The sequence below is a fragment of the Mustela nivalis genome, assembly GCF_964662115.1.
Source record: "Mustela nivalis genome assembly, chromosome: 5".
In the NCBI taxonomy this organism is placed as follows: Eukaryota; Metazoa; Chordata; class Mammalia; order Carnivora; family Mustelidae; genus Mustela; species Mustela nivalis.
This window is the reverse complement of record NC_139024.1, coordinates 58,244,936-58,264,277: the sequence shown is the minus strand read 5'-3', so window position 1 is coordinate 58,264,277 and position 19,342 is coordinate 58,244,936. Positions and strand designations below refer to the sequence as shown.

Genomic DNA, 19,342 nt, shown 5'->3' with positions numbered 1-19,342 from the left:
AGGAAAGGGATGGGGATGTTTGAGGAACAAAAGCAAGATCATCTTGCTAGGAAGGGACTGGTAATGAGAAAGACCACCAGACCAGTCATGGAGGGTCTGAGATTCGACATAGTTCTACAAGCTCTCAGGGGCCTTGGAAGGGTTTGAGGCAGAGGCATGGCCTGGTAGGATTGATGATTTCAAGGCATAAACATGGGAAGAACAGAGAGGAGAGAAGCAAGATGGAAGTTCCTAAGAATGAAATCTTCTTAGAAAGTGCTTGGTTGGGGTGATGGCAGTGGGGATGGGAAGAGGGAACGTAACAAAATCTCAGCCACCTTTCAAGACCCAGCACATACCCCATCTTCCCAACTGGCCTTGGAGCCCTGTCTCTTCTCAGGGCACTAAAAGAACTCACCACAGAGCTTTGTACTTGATGGTATTCTGAGATTACTTTCTATTTGCATCTTTTTTTCCCCCCAACCAGATTGTAGGCATCTTGAGGCCAGTTGGCACATCAGAGCCATCTGTTGTGTCCTCCAACGAATTAGAGTGGTTGCTCTCAAGTCTGGCTGCCCATTAGAATCACCTAGAGAGCTTTTAACATATTCCAATCTCTGGACCTCACCCTGAACAAATTAGATCAGAGTCCCTGGAGAGGGGTCAGGACACTGGTATTTGTTTAAAAGTTCCCCAGAATATTCAAATGGACAACCAGGGTGAAAACAAATAAGACCAACCCTCAGAAATAACTACCTTGTAGGAGTAAGAAGCTGACTTGTCTGCCCCCTCCCTGTTTCCCTGAGTATCAGGCCAATCTAGCTGAGGATTTGTGCCGGGGACTTCCCTGATGGCAGGTGGGACCAGAGGCTCAGAGAGTAAAGTCTCCAAGGATACAGCTGAAAGAAAAAAAAGCAGAGTCAAGAGCATGCTTCTGGAAGACATATCAGGATAGGAATAAAGTAAACGGAATTCAAGCTTTCCGTAACCCATCCTTCTGGAGTTTATGGACCTGATCAAAGAAGGCAGCTCTGGAGAGACTTAATCACCTACTTCCTAATCAGGAAGCGCGTTTTCTCCTCCAGTGTCTCCCAGGCAAATTAAATACTGAGTGAAGAGTCACCATGGTGGCAAAAACGATTATCTAGTGAGATTTTACATGTGAGTTTTAACTAATAAGAGATGTTAAACATCCCTTGTCAAGTTTTATATAACAGAAGAGGTACATTATTAGACCCCAAATAGCACTGCTATGATTTAATCGTCACTAACTGTGTATCTGTGCCGACTGGCTGGGTCAGAGCCACTATTAGACACCGATGCTATATTTGTTATATCATGTGACTCACCAGAGGCGTCCTGCTTTTTAGTGATAGAGAAATAGGTCCTGTTCCATCTTATACTTCTCCCCTCCAAAAACACACACGCACACACACGCACACACGCATGCACACACACACCTCAGAATGAGTTTAAGATCATTTTGAACTGATCTTAAATATTAAAGTGAGGGATGATTTGATAGCTTGTTTTCTGAGTATTTTGGTTGATAACTGGTGCTTTTTACACTGGCTTAATGAATACCTTTTAATGAGAACAATAACATTCAGTAAAAATGTAATTATTTCATGTGGTTATGAGGATCGCTTGAAAAAATGACTCTATACTTATAGAGTTCTTAACTCTATAAGTATTTTTTTAAGATTTTATTTATTTATTTGACAGAGACAGATCACAAGCAGACAGAGAGGCAGGCAGAGAGAGAGAAGGAAGCAGGCTCCCTGCTGAGCAGTGAGCCCAATGCTGGACTGGATCCTAACTCTAAAGGTTTCTACAAATGAAGCATCCTCTTCTCCCCTCCCCCACCCAGAATAACAAAGGAGCCTTCCAAGGGTCCAGCCCTCATCCTAGTCTGCCTGTAGCATCACCCCTTGCCCTACAAGGGCACCTCATATCCCCATCCTAATGGCCCTTCTCCCCATCCCCCTAACCCACTTCTCAATACACCTTAGAAACACACGTAATTTAAACATGCTGATCCTTCTCTGTGGAAACCTCTGACTTTCCCACATCCCTTCCTGCCGTCTTGAAGAGCCTTCTCCTTGAGTAAGACCCAGCTCAAGTGTCCCTTCCTCTGTGGAGTCTTCTGTAGTTCTTCTGGGTAGAATTAGTGTTCTCTTTCCTCTCCTTCCGCAGAACACACTCCTACCCACTAGCACATTAGCAGGTAAACTGTAAAGCTACTTTATGTGTCAGCCTGTTTGACGAGGCCACGTGCTCCTCAAGGACAAGGGCATGTCTCCTTTGTGAACTCCTCACTTCACACAACACCTGACAGAAACTACGTTTTCAAAAACTGGCTGAAATAAAGCCCGAGGTGCCTCTTTTATTGTGTGCTAGTACTTACAGAGAAAGTATGAATCAATTTTTATTGGTAGTTGAATGACATGGCCATATACCACTTAAGAGAGGAGCCATGGAGAGCCCATCAAAATCACTTGTAGAATTAAAATTTGTCTATCTACCTACCTACCTGTTTATGTCTAGCTATCTGTTTGTCTGCCTATTTACCTTCCTACCTATTGTCTGTCTTCTTTCCTATATATTTATCCACCTTTCAGTCAATCACCATCCCAGCCCCACATCACAACCTACTAATTCAGAATCTCCCATGGGAAGAAGGGTCGCTGAATCAAAACAACAACGAGGAGAGGATTTCACTGCAGATACCACCGCACACCCCATTAAGACCCATTGTCAGTCTAAGGGAGAGATATAAAGAAGCCGTTCAGACAAAGCAGGTTTCCTCTGCTTTGTGTCTTATTGAGAAAATTGATTGTTGTGATATAAAAGTACATAATTATTAGAAACTTAAAGATCTTGCGTGTCATTTACAAAAACGCTGTGTCTGGCCTCCTGGAGGCCTTCGTCGACCTGGAAACAAAGCATCTCTCGGTGAGACTGCTGCCTGGGAGTGGTGGTGCATTTTGTATCCACTCACGGTGGAGAGGCCCTCAGCGAAGCTCCCCACTGTTCACAGGGACCTGCTTAAAAACTTATCCACCCACAGGCCTTTAACTTACCACCTGCTGGATGCCTCTCTTTGCATTTCATATTACTTGGGTGTTATTTACTCAGTAAGAGAAATTTGGCAACCATTGTTGTTTTTGTTGTTTTTTAACAAGCAGCTCCATTTAGGGCATTTTTAATAAGGGGATGAAGGGAAAGATGACCAATCATGACCTTAGAGAACAGTCAGCGTGGTGGAAGAGTGAAAGTATCTTGGGTTTCCTGCGTGAGACTTTGGTCCTCACAAAAACCCTCCTGCTCAGTCTGTGGCACTTACCCAGGAGACGTCAGTAGGTAGAGCCAACTCGTTTGCTTAAACAATAAGCATTTTACACTCATTAACCTCAGAGTCACTTTTTTAAATGAAGCAAGTTCAAAGACATTTGTTTAAATAACTGTGTGACTATGACTCTCATTGTAAAAAGCCAGAGAGTTGGAAATTAAAGCCAACCTTGTCCTTAAAAACCAGACTTTGTGGAAAAACAGCAGCTCCCCTAGCATCTATTTAGCCCAAAGTACCAACGTTAACTTTTACATTTCCTGGCTTGTGTCAGTTTTTGTCACAATCTCAAGGGTCTATAAACAAAGATGTCTCTTATACTAACACGCATAGGCTTTGTCCCCAAGGGTTGCAACGCAGCTTTTCATGAAGCCTCAAAACTCAAAAAAACTTCTAATATACTTTTGGATGCCTGGGTTATTTTAACACCAGGTTCACAAAATTACGTTATGAATGCAGGACTCGAGATAAGTGATTTATTTTTTTAGAATGCTGTTCATACCTAGATCATACCCCTTTCATCTTGAAAAATATCCACTGATATAGTTCATTTCTCACCGTGTGCCAGTGAATTATGTAAACATTTCAAATGATCAGCTCCACTTTTACAGATAGGAAACAAACAAACAAAAAGTAGATTTATTTATTTATTTATTATCAGAGAGTAGCCCCATACACAGTTCAACACGTGGAAAACGTTGCATTAACATACAAGATCGGGTTGAGTGTCGGTTGGCCATTTGCCAACTCCTGAGTCATGGGCCATGCCAAATCTGATTCCCATTGACTTTTACACAGAAGGAAAAGCCGAACACAATTTATCCTTTTGGATTGCATGCAATATTGTTTTTCAGGGGAATGGTTATATTTGTTCCGGCCACAAAGGCCGTCTCTGGGGAGGACAGCCAAATGGCTTTGGTCACAGTGTCCGTGAGACACAACTGTTCCAATCCATTATCCTGAAGCTGTCTGTGCTGGGATACGCCATCAGGTGATCAGGGACTGGAAATCAGCTGGAAATTCCAGTAGAGACTCATTAGTTAGCGGACCAAGCATACAAAGGACATATGTTGATATGGCAGGTGGGAGCAGATGGAGAGACAGTACAAACCCGGGGGAAGGGACAAGAGTAGGAGGATTAGGGAAGCCCTGGCATTTTCCCACAGAGATTGAGTGTGGAGGTCTAGTTCCAGAGCAGGGATTGGAGTATCAGATTGGGGATTTGGACAAATTAGATGGACTGAGGTAGATGCTAGTTTAGGAAAGGGGTTGACAGAAGATGTTGGAAGGACTGCACGTGTTTTATTCTGATTTACTCGATTTGGTGTGAGTGGGCAATGAAGGAACCTCAGGAGACCAGGAATGAGCTCCCGGGCGCCACGAGCCTGCTCAGGCCCCCTCCACCCAGAAGGGCAGCCGGTGATGTAGTCCCAGCCCCTCTCTCTGGAGCAGCCCAGGTGGCCAGCTGCTGTGAAGAAACTCCCCTTTCACCGCCAAGGTGTAACTTTATATTTTGAGTGAGAATCATTCTTAAATTGCAGCTCTTGCTTATATTTTGTCGCCGCTCCCTGCCTTCTCAAATTGAACATACTCTAACATTTGGAGTGGCGCAAGGAAACTAGACTCCGAATAGGAAAAGGAGGATCCGTGCCTGGCTGGTCCCCTTCCGCGTGTTGGCATGGGGCCTGGGGCTGACTCACAGGCCCCACTTTCCTCATCCAAGCAGAGGGTTGATTTATACCCGGCCGGTAGAATAACATCACAATAAACTGGTTTCACACTTCAACATGCATTTTACATTGTTACCAACGTTAACTAATGGAATCCTCAGGTGGTCACAAGGCCCCCACCGTCCCCCTGCCCTGGCTGGCTCCCCACATCCCCCCCCCAATTCCTGTCTGCGTCTTCTGACCCTCAGTTGTCCCTTCCTGTTGTGGTCCAGAACCCGCTTCTGGCAGCTCCCACTGCCCTTCCCTCCCCCGTGCTGTTCCTTTTCTTCTGCTCTCTGTAGAACTGACACCCAGCACCGGCTAAGTTTCAGCGCACAGCACAATGACTTGACTCACATACATGGTGGAATGATCACCACCGTCAGATTCATTCCCATCCATCCTATAGACGTGAAGACATTGATGGGTGCTGTTTCTTATCTTGTGTGGCCTGGGAAACCAGATAATCAAGATTGTTCTCTTCTGTCCAGGATACTATTGCACAGACCCTCCCCAAGGAGGGCCAGAGTCCTTCTCCTGTGATTCATATTGTAGGGGCTGGAGGTCGTGAATTTTTTTGCATTTACTTGGACGAAGTGGCTGCTCAGTGTATTTCCTAGTCCTGGACAAAATCTTCAATGATCCTGCCCGTGCCCTCGGGATAAAATGAAAGGTCAAGATCTCACACAAAGCACTTGTCCACATGGCCACCCGCCTGGGTCACCAACATTCCGACCTGCTTCTAGTCACACGGCTGGGTCCCCACACCCCAAACTCCTCATCTCATCCCCAACGCTGTGTGTTCTCACTTCTCTGCTTTGCTGTGTGCTCCATCCATTCCCCATATTTCATGTGCGGGATTGCAGAATTCCTGTTTGTCTTTCGGACTTGTGACTCCTGCGCCTATCCCCGAGTGAAAGTCCTTCTGCTCCCCACTCCCTGAGCTCTCCCCACCGGCCAGGGCCCTGCTCGAGGGCAGCGTCACCTTCTTCATTTCCTTAAGCCTCACACGCTATATAAATTCCTGCCGGCTGACTCCCTGCTCGGACCATTGTCACCAAGCTGCATAATGTTCCATATAGCCCACTGGCATGTGTGTACTTTTTCATTATATACATTTTTAAAAGTTTAAGGAGAGAAGGAGAATCTGAAAGGAAAGCACTTGGATGCAAAAATGCAAAACACAGCTGCCTGCTTGATGATGTTGGTAAAGTCCTGACACAACCAGGAATAGTTCTTGGGAATCTTGATTTTTTTTTTCTGTTTGACTGCCATTACACCAAATTTAAATCGTATATTTTTGTAAGGATTCCTTGGAGGGGAAGACAGAACGTGTAAGAATTACAGTCACAAGTGTATAGAATTACAGTCACAAGTGTATAGAATTACAGTCACAAGTGTATTGAATTTGGTATTGTATAAAGAAGGAAGTACCATATACATAGAAGAAAATTGTTTTGCCCAAGGAGGATTTGATTATACCGAACGAATGAGGGAGGGAGTAAAAAGAAGCCAGTCCTCAATCTGAAAAAGGGTCAGCCTAGCAATACTTTTTATCCATTTTCCTTAAACATGTCTAATTACATTCTCTAGAAAGAGAAATTGTTTTTCAAAATACCTAAAATATATCAGTATCCTTTTAAAAGGAGATTGATTGATTGATTTTTATGAGAGAGAGAGAGAGAGAGAACATGGGGCTGTGGGGGGGGCGAGGGAGGAGGTGAGAGAGAATTGAAGCCGACTCCCTGCTGAGTGCGGAGCCCCACATGGGGCTCCATCCCACGACCCTGAAATCAAAGAGCCAAAATCAAAAGTCGGATGCTTAACCAACTGAGCCACCAACACACCCTAATATATCAGCGTCCTTAAATTATCCCTTGTCCTCAATATGTAGAGGTGGGGCGAAACTTAGTAATAATACCCAGAGGAGAGGGAAATAGTTCTGAACTATTGTTGAAAATAAGCAAATGTGATGAGGGCATGTAAAGCTTGTGAAAGTTATAGAATCTGTTTGTGCATGCATGAACAATGTCTGAACAGAACATAGCCCAAGCTATTAGCAGTTCTTAATCCCTGGGAAATGAAAGAGGAAGTTTTATATTTTACTTCATGTTTTTCTATTTTGTTTGAGGGTTCTTGGTTTTGCTTTTACAATAATCATGTACTGCTTTTATTTCAAAGGCAATAATTCTGTTTTACTCGGTTAACTGGACTGCAGCACATCTTCGCATGAGCGTGGGGGGACACGTTGTATCCTGTGTGCATCCCTGATGCTACCAACATAGGTGCAAACCCCACAGTCACTTGGGATGAACCCCACAGTCACTACAGGATGTATCCTGTGTGCATCCCTGATGCTACCAACATAGGTGCAAACCCCACAGTCACTTGGGATGAATGGTTGGAAGGCCCAGCCTCCCCGTCCATTCCCCACCCTGCCCCAACCCGTGCTGTTACTGAACTTGTTCTTTTATTAATCAGCAAAATCTTGTTAGTTCTTGGGACCAAGACTCCTGGTGATTAACTTGCATACAATATTAGTGCAATGAGAACATTCTAATTGGATTTTCTTCTGTCTTCCTATGTTGAGAGTAGACTTGAGGTTTATAGGTAAAAATAAGCAATTTGGGAATACATTTCCATTCTTTTATTTTTTTTTTAAGATTTTTTTTTTTAATTGACAGAGACCACAAGTAGGCAGAGAGCCAGGCAGAGAGAGAGGAGGAAGCAGGCTCCCTGCTGAGCAGAGAGCCCAATGTGGGGCTCAACCCCAGGATCCAGAGATCATGACCTGAGCTGAAGACAGAGCCTTTAACCCACTGAGCCAGCCAGGCGCCCCCATTTCCAGTCTTTTTTTTTTTAAATTTTTAATTCTTTATAAACATATAATGTATTTTTATCCCCAGGGTACAGGTCTGTGAATCGCCAGGTTTACACACTTCACAGCACTCACCAAAGCAATACCCTCCCCAATGTCCATAACCCCACCCCCCTCCCCCCAGCAACCCTCAGTTTGTTTTATGAGATTAAGAGCCACTTATGGTTTGTCTCCCTCCCAATCCCATCTTGTCCAGTCATTTTTAATGTTGGAGGAAGCAGCTTATTTTGGGGACCTGTGGTTGTGTTCAGATGGGTAAATACCCTATGTCTCCCATGGGGGGCGGGGGGCATTTGTTCAAACTTCCCTGGAGGGGCTTCAGGCCAGAAGGAAAGACCCCAAGGGTAAACTGGGTCAGGAGATGTGCTTCCTAAGGGAAGTTGAGCAGACGGCATGTACAGGTGCAGCCCTGAGTTTGTCATCGCATCTAAGACTTGAGAACAACAATGGAAATGAGAGGTGGTGAACACAGTCAGGAACTGGAAAAAAGATCAGTGAACCAGGAGTCAAGGATCAGAGTGGAGCAGATCTAGGACTGATGCCCCAATGTCCTGTTAGGAGTATCTGCTGAGTGCATTGTTTGTCTCATGGTAAAAACATGGTCACATATATAGAATAGGATAGGATCATTTCTGTGCCAGAATTGTGTTTCTTTTGAGAGATAGCAAAGTTTTATTTGGTGACTCAGAATTTAAACTACACTGCCATCGGGCAGTTCATTCAAATCAGTTTCTGCTCCGTAGGATACCTTATCAAATCAGTTTCTGCTTCAAGTTGATTTGCAATTCACTTTCTGCAAGGGGCGACTGTTTTGTATCTTCCCGGGTCTTGTCCCAATATGCCTCCAATAGATTTAGTTCCTTTCGGGAGTGTGGGAGTTTTGCAATTGTTAGTAATACCTGAGTGAAGCGTATGGTTTTGAATCACTTTGAAATACCTCTTTCTTCTCTCCTTTAATGATCACAATTTTAAAATAAAGCTTAGATGAAAGACATAGCCAGCAAATGCACACCGAGTACCTTCTGCGTTAGGTATTCTTCTAGCTGCAGAGAACACAGCACCTGTAGGACATAGCAAGTCTGTGTTACCATGGGGTTCCCGTTCTGTTGGGGTAAACAGAAGATAAACATGTAAACAAATATCTGACAAAGGCCAGGCAGTGAGAAGGGCCATGAGGAAAAGGAAAGCCTGCTGTGGTGAGTAATGTGAATTTCAGCCTGCTCGGTGGCCCTCTGCACAGGACCAAGTTACAAAGCCGGGGAGATTTATAAGCATAGCTTCTTAAAATCTTCTATTAGTTTGGTGTAGTTTCGGGTGAACACTATTTTCCCTTATTTCAATTTGCTTGAATCCTTTAAGTTTCGTGCTGTTTCAAGTTTCAAGAAGTGGTCCAAGGTGGAAGAAAAATGCTAAGAATTTCATCTTGTTTTGTGTGGCAACAGAACGAAGGCACGTAATTACATGACTGCCCCCACCCCTGACAAACCTGCAGTGGCCCAGATTTGTTTGAGATTTAGCACAAAACGGCATTGTTATCAGAGGATGTTCCCATGAGATAAGGGAAGACTGGCAGAATCGTGGTGGCAACTTGATTACAAAAATATTAAAACATTTCTTCCTTGGTGACAAAGATCTGTTGTGTACCCTTATAGAGGACAAGTTAGCACATGTTTATTCCAAAAATCTTTGGTCTTAAGAGCACCTGCCTGACTATGCCGTGCACCCCTGTCCCCCCAGGCAGAATGTATAAGGCACGCCAGTTAAAGGGCGGGATGGATTTTAGCAAAGACATGAGAATTTAAACAGCTGAAGAACGTTTCTTTCAAGAATTGCATTCATTGCAGAATGTTGATATTACTCAAAACAAATTTGAAATTCTAATTTTAGAATTGTGTTTGGAGCCTGTTCACAAACCAGAACAAAACTTTATTCATTCGGTTTTTCATGAGTTCATTCATTCTGTCGTTGGACAAACATTTGCAAAGCCTTCTCTCTCTGCCAACATGGGGCTTCTTGTTAAGTGTATGTCAATAAATTAGAACCGTTGCTTTCCTACGAGTTGACACCATTCTGGGGAAGACAGAGAAGTTATAGAACTGGAAGTGGTTAGGTAGCTATGAACTGTTTAAGGTGGAAGGCCCAGGAGGTAAGCTCCACTTGGCAGGGTAGGGGAAGCTTCAAGGGGAAGGGACATTTAGGCTGCAGTGTTTGAAAACCAAGTTCATGCTTGCCAGATGGGGGGAAATGTATTTCTGACAGCAGTCTTTTACTTTGTGGTTACACTTAATTCTTTTTGTAACTCAGATGGCATGAGTTCATTTGATAACCCATCTTATTCAGCGGGCTGCGCCTGGAATGATCTTGACTAGTTCCAAAAAATAAATTTACTTGCAGGGCATGAATATTTTCTATCGTTCAATTTCATAAATATTTATCAAGCACCTAGCCAAAGCCAGCGTGCTCCGTCCGTTACTGGGGTAGATGCCGTGGAGAATTCAAGACAAGCTTTTTTTCATTAAAAAAAAAAAACACACACACACACACACACACAAAAAAAAACCTGTTTTTTAATTGAGGTGAAATTCGCATAAAATTAGCCATTTTAAAGTACGTACAATTCAGCAGGCGCCCAAGTGGTTCAGTCAGTTCGGCAGCTGGCTCTTGATCTCAGCTCAGCTCTTGATCTCAGAGCGGTGAGTTCAGGACCCGTGTTGTGCTCCACACTGGGCGAGGAGCCTACATTAAAAAAAAAAAGAAAAAGTGTACATTTCAGTGGTATTTAGTACATGCACAGTCTTGTACAACTACCACTTCTGTCTAGTTCCAAAATCTTTTCATAACCCCAAAGAAAACTCTGCACCCATTATGCAATCATTTCTTATTTCTACCCCCTCACCCCTACCCCCCAAAACACTAATCTGCTTTCTCTCTGTGTGGATTCAGTTATTCTGGATATTTTGTATCAGTAGAATCATACAGTATATGACCTTTTCTTTCTTTTACTTAGTATAACATTTTTGAGGCTCATCCTCATCGTAGTGTGTCTTAGTACTCTGTTTCTTTTTATGGCGGAACAATATTCCATAGTATGGAGAGACCACATTTTGTGTAGCCATTCATCCACCGATAGACATCTGGTTGTCTCCACCCCTTAGCTGCTGTGAGTAGTGCTACCTTGAATGCTTAAGTACGTGTATTTGTTTGAGGGCCTGTTTCCATTTCTTTGGGGTGTATACCTAGAAGTAGAATTGCTGGGCCTCGTCATTACTCTGTTTAACTTTCTAAGGAACTGCCAAACTGTTTAGCACAGGGGTTGCACCATTTGACATTCCCACCAGCAACATATGAGGTTCTGATTTGTGCACATCCTCGCCAATACTTGTTACTTTCTGTTTTTTGGGGTTTTGTTTATTTGTTTGTTTGTTTTTGCCTTTTTAGCAATAGCCATCCTAGTGGATGTGAAATATAATCTTATTGCAGTTCGGATTAGGATTACCCAATGACTGATGATGTTGAGCTTTCTTTCTTGTGCTTCTTGGCCATTTGTACATCTTCTTTCCTTCATCTTTGATGGCAATTCCAAGTTAGAAAAATGTTCTGAGCCATAAGTGAAGCAGCTCACAATAGGACTGATTTTAGGCAGATGATATTCACCTGGCTCTGTAAATTATGGCATGATTGTTTAAAAACCAATCATGCCTTGGTGGCTCAGTGGGTTAAGTGTCTGACTCTTGGTTTCTTGTGGGGCTCAGCCCTTTACAGGGAGTCTGCTTCCCCTCTCTCTCTCCTTTTGCCCCTCTGCCCCAATAAATAAATCTTAAAAAAAAAAAAAAAAAAAGAATTATAGGATCAAGTTTTTCTTCCCCTTGTGCTGGGAACCAGATCTAGCTTCTGGGTCTGTAGCATGTCTATATTTATTTCCTATTGTTGCTGTAACAAATTGCTACAAACTTAGTGGCTTAGGGCAACATAAATTCATTATCTTCAGGTTCTGGAGGCTAGAAGTTAACTGTAGAAAGGTCTGCATTCCTTTGGAAGTTCTAGGGGAGAATCCATTCCTTGCCTTTAAAACTGTCCTGTAGAGGCCACTCACTGTCCTTGGCACGTGGCTCCTTTCTCCATATTCAAAGCCAGCAGCCTAACATGCTCTCATCTCTGACTCCTGCTCCTGTCCCAACATCTTCTCCCTCCAACTCCAACCTTCTTGTCTCCCCTTTACAAGGACTCTTATGATTAGATTGGGCCCACCCAGATTACCCAGGATATTCTCACCTCCATCTAGGGATTAGGACATGTATATCTGGGAGTGCAGGGCGTTGCTTAGTCAGCCTATCAGAGTGGTTTTTCTTGCTGGAGCAGTCTGACTTTAGCAGTGCTAATGTCAACCCCCACCAGGCTGTATTTGGGTTACCCAGGTATTTTCTCTTGCACTTCCTGGCCAATGGGAAAGGAGGTAAATGTTTTGCTAGACTGCAAATCCTTTTGTGCAAAACTGGCCTCATTCATCTCTTTATGCCCAGTGCTTAACAGAAGTCAAAGCCCATGCTTAATCAATATAGAAGGTGGTGGTGATAGTTATATATATTATAACTATATAATTATATAGTTGTTATAAATGTGGGAGGTGTAACTGTATAGTTTTCCTAAGGAAGGCCATAGAATAATAAAATTTTCTAATTCCAAGTATGAATATTGATCTATTATATGACCATACATCCTTTCCCCAGACATCTCTCTGGGAAAAAAAAAAAAAAAGTTAGAAGGTGGCCATCCAGGTCTGCTAAGAGGGGCAAAATTCTACCATCTCAGAAAGAGTAGAACATATTTCTGGTACCCAGTGTAAATTTTCCTCCCAATGGTATTGTTAAAAACAAGTGGAGTTTTAGCATTTGAATTTATATCAAGTCCCACTTTTGGCAAGGAGTCAGTTAAATATTAAATTAGGTAATTTGGGCTTTTTTCCATAGTAACCAGTACCTCTCTGTGATGGAGAAATACAGTTTGGCCTCATTATGGTGCCTCCACAGAATGTCCTAGAGTGTTGGCATGGAAGGTGATCCAAATTAGTGAGACCTGTGGGTATGAGGAGGCTGAAGATTTTACTAGTCGCTTTATGGAGCATGTGTAGGCTCCCTTGTGTAGGTGGCCTTTAGATTGAAGGGTGGTGTCACTGCACACAGAACTGTGGTGTTGTTTACTTGTTGACTGTGCTGCCAAGGGGAAGAAAAAATTCCAAGGAGATACTTATTGAAAGGGAGCCCAAAACAGAGCAGTGTGCTCTCCAGGACAAGAATTCTCAGCCCTAGGGCGCCTGGGTGGCTCAGTGGGTTAAGCCACTGCCTTCGGCTCAGGTCATGATCTCAGGGTCCTGAGATCGAGTCCCACATCGGGCTCTCTGCTCGGCAGGGAGCCTGCTTCCCTTCCTCTCTCTCTACCTGCCTCTCCGTCTACTTGTGATTTTTCTCTGTCAAATAAATAAATAAAATCTTTAAAAAAAAAAAAAAAGAATAAAAGAATTCTCAGCCCTGAGATAATGAAATTCAAATTAAAGGAGTGTTCAGGCTGCTGCTCAGATTCATCTAGAGTGTTCTCTGCAATGTGTTAGTCATCACTGGGAACAACCTGTAAAATGTGCCATCTGTAATATGTGGCATCAGAGGCCTTGTGAGCGAGCGGACGGCGTGATACGAGCTGACCTCTGAAAAGCAGTCAACAGAAATTCTGCGGGCATATTTCCACCTTCCTGCAGTCTGCAGGTTCCGTTAAGGTGACCTCTGTGGCAAGAGGAAGATGCAAGTCTTGGGTATACGACCAAAATAACGTCGACAACAGGATCTGAGTCTTTCTTACGATATTAAGATAAATATTTACAAATATTCTTTAAGATTAAATAATTAAAGTCTTTATTTTACTATTGTTTAAAAATGTTTCTTACTTTGTATGGGTGTAAACAGTGAGAAAAAGAAGTATGGCTAGGAAGCCACCCTCAAGCATATTAACTCTATCTTTTAGAAGAAATTTAAGAAATAATCCACTAATATACCAAATCTTTGATTTGGTGACATATATAAATTAAGGAACTCTGTAAATAATGTATATCAAGTTCTAATTTTACCCAAATTTTGTTACTAATCTGAGACATTTATTCCCTGGTTATGACTTAACGCTAAGTTAAAACTCTTGTAATAACCATTTTATACTCTGTAAACAGCTATCATTAACCCATAATGGGGTCTTTACATAGGTTACATGAGTTAATATTTGTAAATCCCCAGTCCTGACACATTATTTTTAAAACTAGTGAAGATCATAAGATTGAATTCCACAACACTCTTAATAAGGGAAAGTAAATTCCTTTGTTGAATCGAAAGTCAGTCATACTTAATTCACCTGGGGCAGCAGTGAAGGGATCTTTTCAACCCTACCCCCCTTTCACAATTTACTTATAGGTCATCTTCACAACCAATGCACAACAATCACATTTTCAAAGGTTGCAACAAGCTATAGCAATGAATCATACCACAGATCCTTTCTTCTTTCCCTCTGACCTAACCCTCTTGTCGAAAGTCATAAGTAGGGGCGCCTGGGTGGCTCAGTTAGTTAAGCGTTTGCCTTCGCCTGGGGTCCTGATCCCAGGGTCCTGGAATCAAGCCCTGCATCTGACTCCTTGCTTAGGGAGGCAGGCTCCCAAGCTTCTCCCTTACCTGCTCCTCCTGCTTGTGCTTCTCTGTCAAATAAATAAAATCTTTTTTTAAAAAGTCATAAGGAGTTAAAGTACTTCACACAAAAATTGAACCTCCGTATCCTATAAGATTTAATAAGGGGGGGTTATGTAATATCTAACTCTCCATGCATGGTGTCACTTCAAGGAGATTTAAGCTTCTACAAGGAAAGTGGGTCTCTTCCACTTCCTCGTTCCATCCCTATCACCTGTAGAAGCTTAAATCTCCTTGAGTGACACAATGCATGGAGAGTTAGATATTACATAACCCCCACCTGTTCCGTATGTACCAAATTGAAATGAAGACTTTCTCATTGTAACAGGGAAAAGAAGCCCACGAATCTAGCTGGGTTTTTGACCTATAATGTCCAGCTTCATTTCTAAATCCCACAAACTGAGTCTCATCAACAAAGACAAGTTTGCAGCCTGGTCCTTGGAACTCTTCGTACATCTTAGAAATGTTAAGTTTCTCATAAATGGCCGGCACACTATAAAACATTTTTAAGAAACAGAGTGAGTAGAAAAAGACGAAAATAATGAAAACTCTGAGAGTCTATATTCTGTAATGCCATTTTTTTAAAAAAAGATTTTATTTTTAAGTAATCTCTACACCCAACTTGGGGCTTGAACTTACAACCCTGAGGTCAAGAGTTGCGTGCTTTACCAACTGAGCTAGCCAGGCACCCCTGCAGTGCCATTTTTTAAAAAAATCAAATCTCTTCCATTTCTAGGGTTATGAATCCATCTTTATTATGGTAAAATGCCATTTATTCTGGGAGTTGAAACTAATATGAGAAAATAAGTAGTGTTAGAACTAAGCCAGAAACACATTGGTACAGATCGGCCTTTGGAGTCTGAGAAAGGGACTGAGATGACTCACATGGCAGGCCTCTCCCCACCCTAAACCCGCTTCACCCTGACCCTGCCTTGACCTGATGCTAAGTCAATGCTTCATGTATGTTTTTCTAGAATTGGAGAAGCAAAAGTACACTAGCCACCAAAATGAGAAACTTGAGCTGTTTCCTTTCCCCATTTTAAGCAACTGACTAAAACTCACCTAGAAAAGGCTGCTTTTTTGAGATCTGCATAATATTGTTCTTTAGACAGCTTCTATCCGGGGGACAATAAGCATGCTTTTAGAACTTATTCTGCGTACCTATAGTTTACTTAAGTTTTTATTTCAAATTAAAAAAATCTATTTAAGGGCACCTGGGTGGCTCAGTGGGTTAAGCCTCTGCCTTCCGCTCAGGTCATGATCCCGGGGTCCTGGGATCGAGCCCTGCATCCGGCTCTCTGCTCAGTGGGGAGCCTGCTTCCTCCCCTCTCTCTCTGCCTGCCTCTCTGCCTACTGTGATCTCTCTCTGTCAAATAAATAAATAGAATCTTTTAAAAAAAAATCTATTTAGACTCCTGTCCAACTTAGTAAAGGGTTAGCTGGAATTTATAAATATTGGCAAATAAGGAACTTTGAATGTTTGACTTCTTAAAATTCGTAATCCACTTTTTAGAGTGGTTTTGTGTTCACAGAAAAATTGAGCAGTCAGTCCAAAGAGTTCCCATATGCCCCTGCCTCCACACGTAGCTGCCCTGCCGTCGACATCCCCCACCAGAGCGGCCCATCGGTTGCAATCGATGAACCTGCTTTAACACATCATTATCACCTGAAATCTAGTTTCCACGGGGATTCACTCTTGCTGGTGTTTTAACAGATGTGTAATGACATGCAGTTGTCATTGCAATGTCATACGGAATAGTTTCACTGCCCCCCACAATCCTCTGGGCTCTGCCTCTTCATCCCTCTCCCTTTTAACTCTCTCCATAGTTCTGCTTTTTCTAGCATGTCATATTTTCAGACTGCCTTCTTTAAATTAGTCATGTGCATCTAAGTTCCCTCCATGTCTTTTCATGGCTTGAAAGCCCATTTCTTTTTATTTTATTATTTTTTTAGTAGACTCCACGCAGGGCTTGAACTCATGACCCTGAGATCAAGACCTGAGCTGAGGGCAAGAGAAGGAGTCAGATGCTCAACCGGCTGAGCCACCCAGGCACTCCAGCCCATTTCTTCTTCACACTGAATAATATTCCACTGTCTGGATGTCCCATAGTTAATGTATCCATTCACCTATTTTTTTTTAAGATTTTATTTATTTATTTGACAGACAGAGATCAGAAATAGGCAGAGAGGCAGGCAGAGAGAGAGGGGGAAGCAAGCTCCCTGCTAAGCCGAGAGCCCGATATGGGGCTCGATCCCAGGACCTTTGGGATCATGACCTGAGCCTCAGGCAGAGGCTTTCACCCACTGAGCCCCCACATTCACCTATTGAAACACACCTTGGTTGGTTCCAAGTCTTGGCAATTATGAATAAAGCTGCCATAAACACTCATGCACTGGCTTCTGTATACGCGTAAGTTTTCAGTTTGTTTGGGTAAATACTAAGGAGCACAATTCTTGGCTTGTATGGTAGATTTTAATTGTTTTATAAGACATTGTCAAACTGTCTTCCAAAGTGGCTATGTTATTTTGCCTCCCACCAGCAACGAATGAGAGTTCCCGTTGTTCCCCATCCTCAAAAGTGCAGGGGGCTCTTAATGTTTTGTGCTGTGGCCGGTCTAAGGGGTATGTAAGGCATCTTGTTGTTTTAATTTGCAGTTCCCCAATGACGTATGATGTGGAGCATCTTTTCATAGGCTTACTTGCCATCTGTATGTCTTCTTTGGAGAGGTGTCTGTTTAGATCTTTTGCTCATTTTTTAATCAGGTTGTTCATTTTCTTATTGTTGGGTTTTAAGAGTTCTTTGTATATTTTGGGTAGAGTCATCTATCAGATGTGTCCTTTGCAAATATTTTCTTCCATCCTGTGGTTTGTATTCTCATTCCCTTGACATTGCCTTTCACAGAGCACAAATTTCATAGTTTTTAAAGTTTTATTTATTAATTTTTAAAAGTTTATTTATTTAAGTGTATTATTTGTTTTATTTATTTATTTATTTAATCTGTACACCTGACATGGTGTTTGAACTCATGACCCTGAGATCAAGAGTCACATGCTTCACAGACTGAGCCAGGCAGGTACCCCTCAACGAGCAATAGTTTTTAATTTTAATGAAGTCTAACTTATCAGTTGTTTCTTTTATGGGTCATACCTTTGGTGCTGTCTAAAAAATGATCATGTACCCAAAGTTACCCTGGTTTTCTCCTATATTATCTTCCAGGAGTCTTATAGTTTTGTGTTTTACATTTAGGTCCATGATCCATTCTGAGTTAATTTTTGCCAAGGGTGTAAGATCTGTACCTAAAGTCATTTTTCCTTTCTCTTTCTCTCTCTCTTTCTGTCTTCAAATGGATGTCCAGTTCTTCTATATCTTTTGCTTTTTAATATTTTATTTATTTGACAGAGAAATCACAAGTAGGGAGAGACACAGGCAGAGAGAGAGGAGGAAGCAGGCTCCCTGTGGAGCAGAGAGCATGATGCGGGTCTTGATCCCAGGACCCTGGGATCATGACCTGAGCCGAAAGCAGAGGCTTTAACCCACTGAGCCACCCAGGCACCCCAGCCCTGTTTTGTTTTTGCTTTTGTTTTTGTTTTTTTAAGAGAGGAAGGGGCTGGGAGGGCAGAGGGAGAGAGAGAGGGAATCTTAAGCAGGCTTCATGCCCATCCCAGAGCCTGACATGGGGCTCAATCTCACAACCCTGAGATCATGACTTTAGCCGAAATCAAGAGCTGGACCCTTAACGGACGGAGCCAGCCAGGCCCTCCTCTTCCATGCCCTGTTTTTCTTTTTAAGCTGAACTATAGGTTTGAGATTGAAGTAGAAAGAGTCTTGGTTTAAAAACAAAGGCAGTATCATGGAATGACTACGACCATTGTATTTCATTCTACTTTTAGAAAACATCGGTGGGCACAAATGTGTCTGTAGATCCCATTGTTGACTGTACTACAACAGGCTTGTTGTACACTGGGGAAGTAAAATAATCTCATGCAGAAAATTTTAACAAGATTTCTTTTCTCCTTGCAAATAACCCAATAATAACATTATAATTCTTGAATTAGAACCCCTTTCAAGGAACATCTTAATATGTTTTACGTTCTCTTCTAGAAAGTCGTCACCTAAGAATGTACCATTCTCTTCAAAGACTGCAATTAAACAAATATATTCTCTGCTGTCTGATCTTGCTAGAATCAGAACACTTAGTCCTGTTCATGTGATGAGAGAGCAACTTTGCTGAAAAGGAAACTTGCATGTTTTCACGTCACTATATGATAGTGCATATATTTGAAATGATGGTACTTATATACTCAGAGGCTATTGAAGAAGAGCTGGGTGGGTTTTTAAATTGAGGTCTTGGGGCCACTTGTGATTCGTGCTGCTGATCAGTTGTATTCACTGTATGAGCAGTGCTCACAACCAAGGAGTCTGATGATAGCCAGGTTGAGCCGGTTCAGTGATTTATCTCTTGTCTATTCTATCTCTTGTCTATTCTATCGGAGAATGAGCCTTGGATTCATGCCAAAGATGATAAAGGCCAACAGCATCTGTGTTGTAAGGTGTCAAGCTGATGAGTGTGCAGCTGGGCATGTGCAGATCGCTGCAGGCAAATCCTGGGTGATTTGCATGCCACGAATATTTGCTCATCGGTTGTGGCTGGCAAAGAAAACAGATATTGCAACAGATATAAAACATGGCCTTGTCCCCAGGGGATCTGAT

The 19,342-nt window shown here is 42.5% G+C and overlaps 1 protein-coding gene and 1 long non-coding RNA gene across 6 annotated transcripts in view; one reads left to right on the top strand and one right to left on the bottom strand.

Annotated features, from left to right (window-relative positions):
- The window catches only part of PHACTR2 (phosphatase and actin regulator 2), a gene marked incomplete at its 3' end in the record, with an annotated part of 257,615 nt that overhangs the window by 80,845 nt on the left and 157,428 nt on the right, over positions 1 to 19,342 (top strand). The window lies entirely within an intron of this gene.
- The window catches only part of LOC309864903, a 32,764-nt gene continuing 23,891 nt past the window's right edge, over positions 10,470 to 19,342 (bottom strand). Inside the window, exon 4 of the long non-coding RNA XR_014311833.1 lies at positions 10,470 to 10,651. This is a non-coding gene — a long non-coding RNA (uncharacterized lncRNA). The remainder of the gene's footprint in view (positions 10,652 to 19,342) is intronic.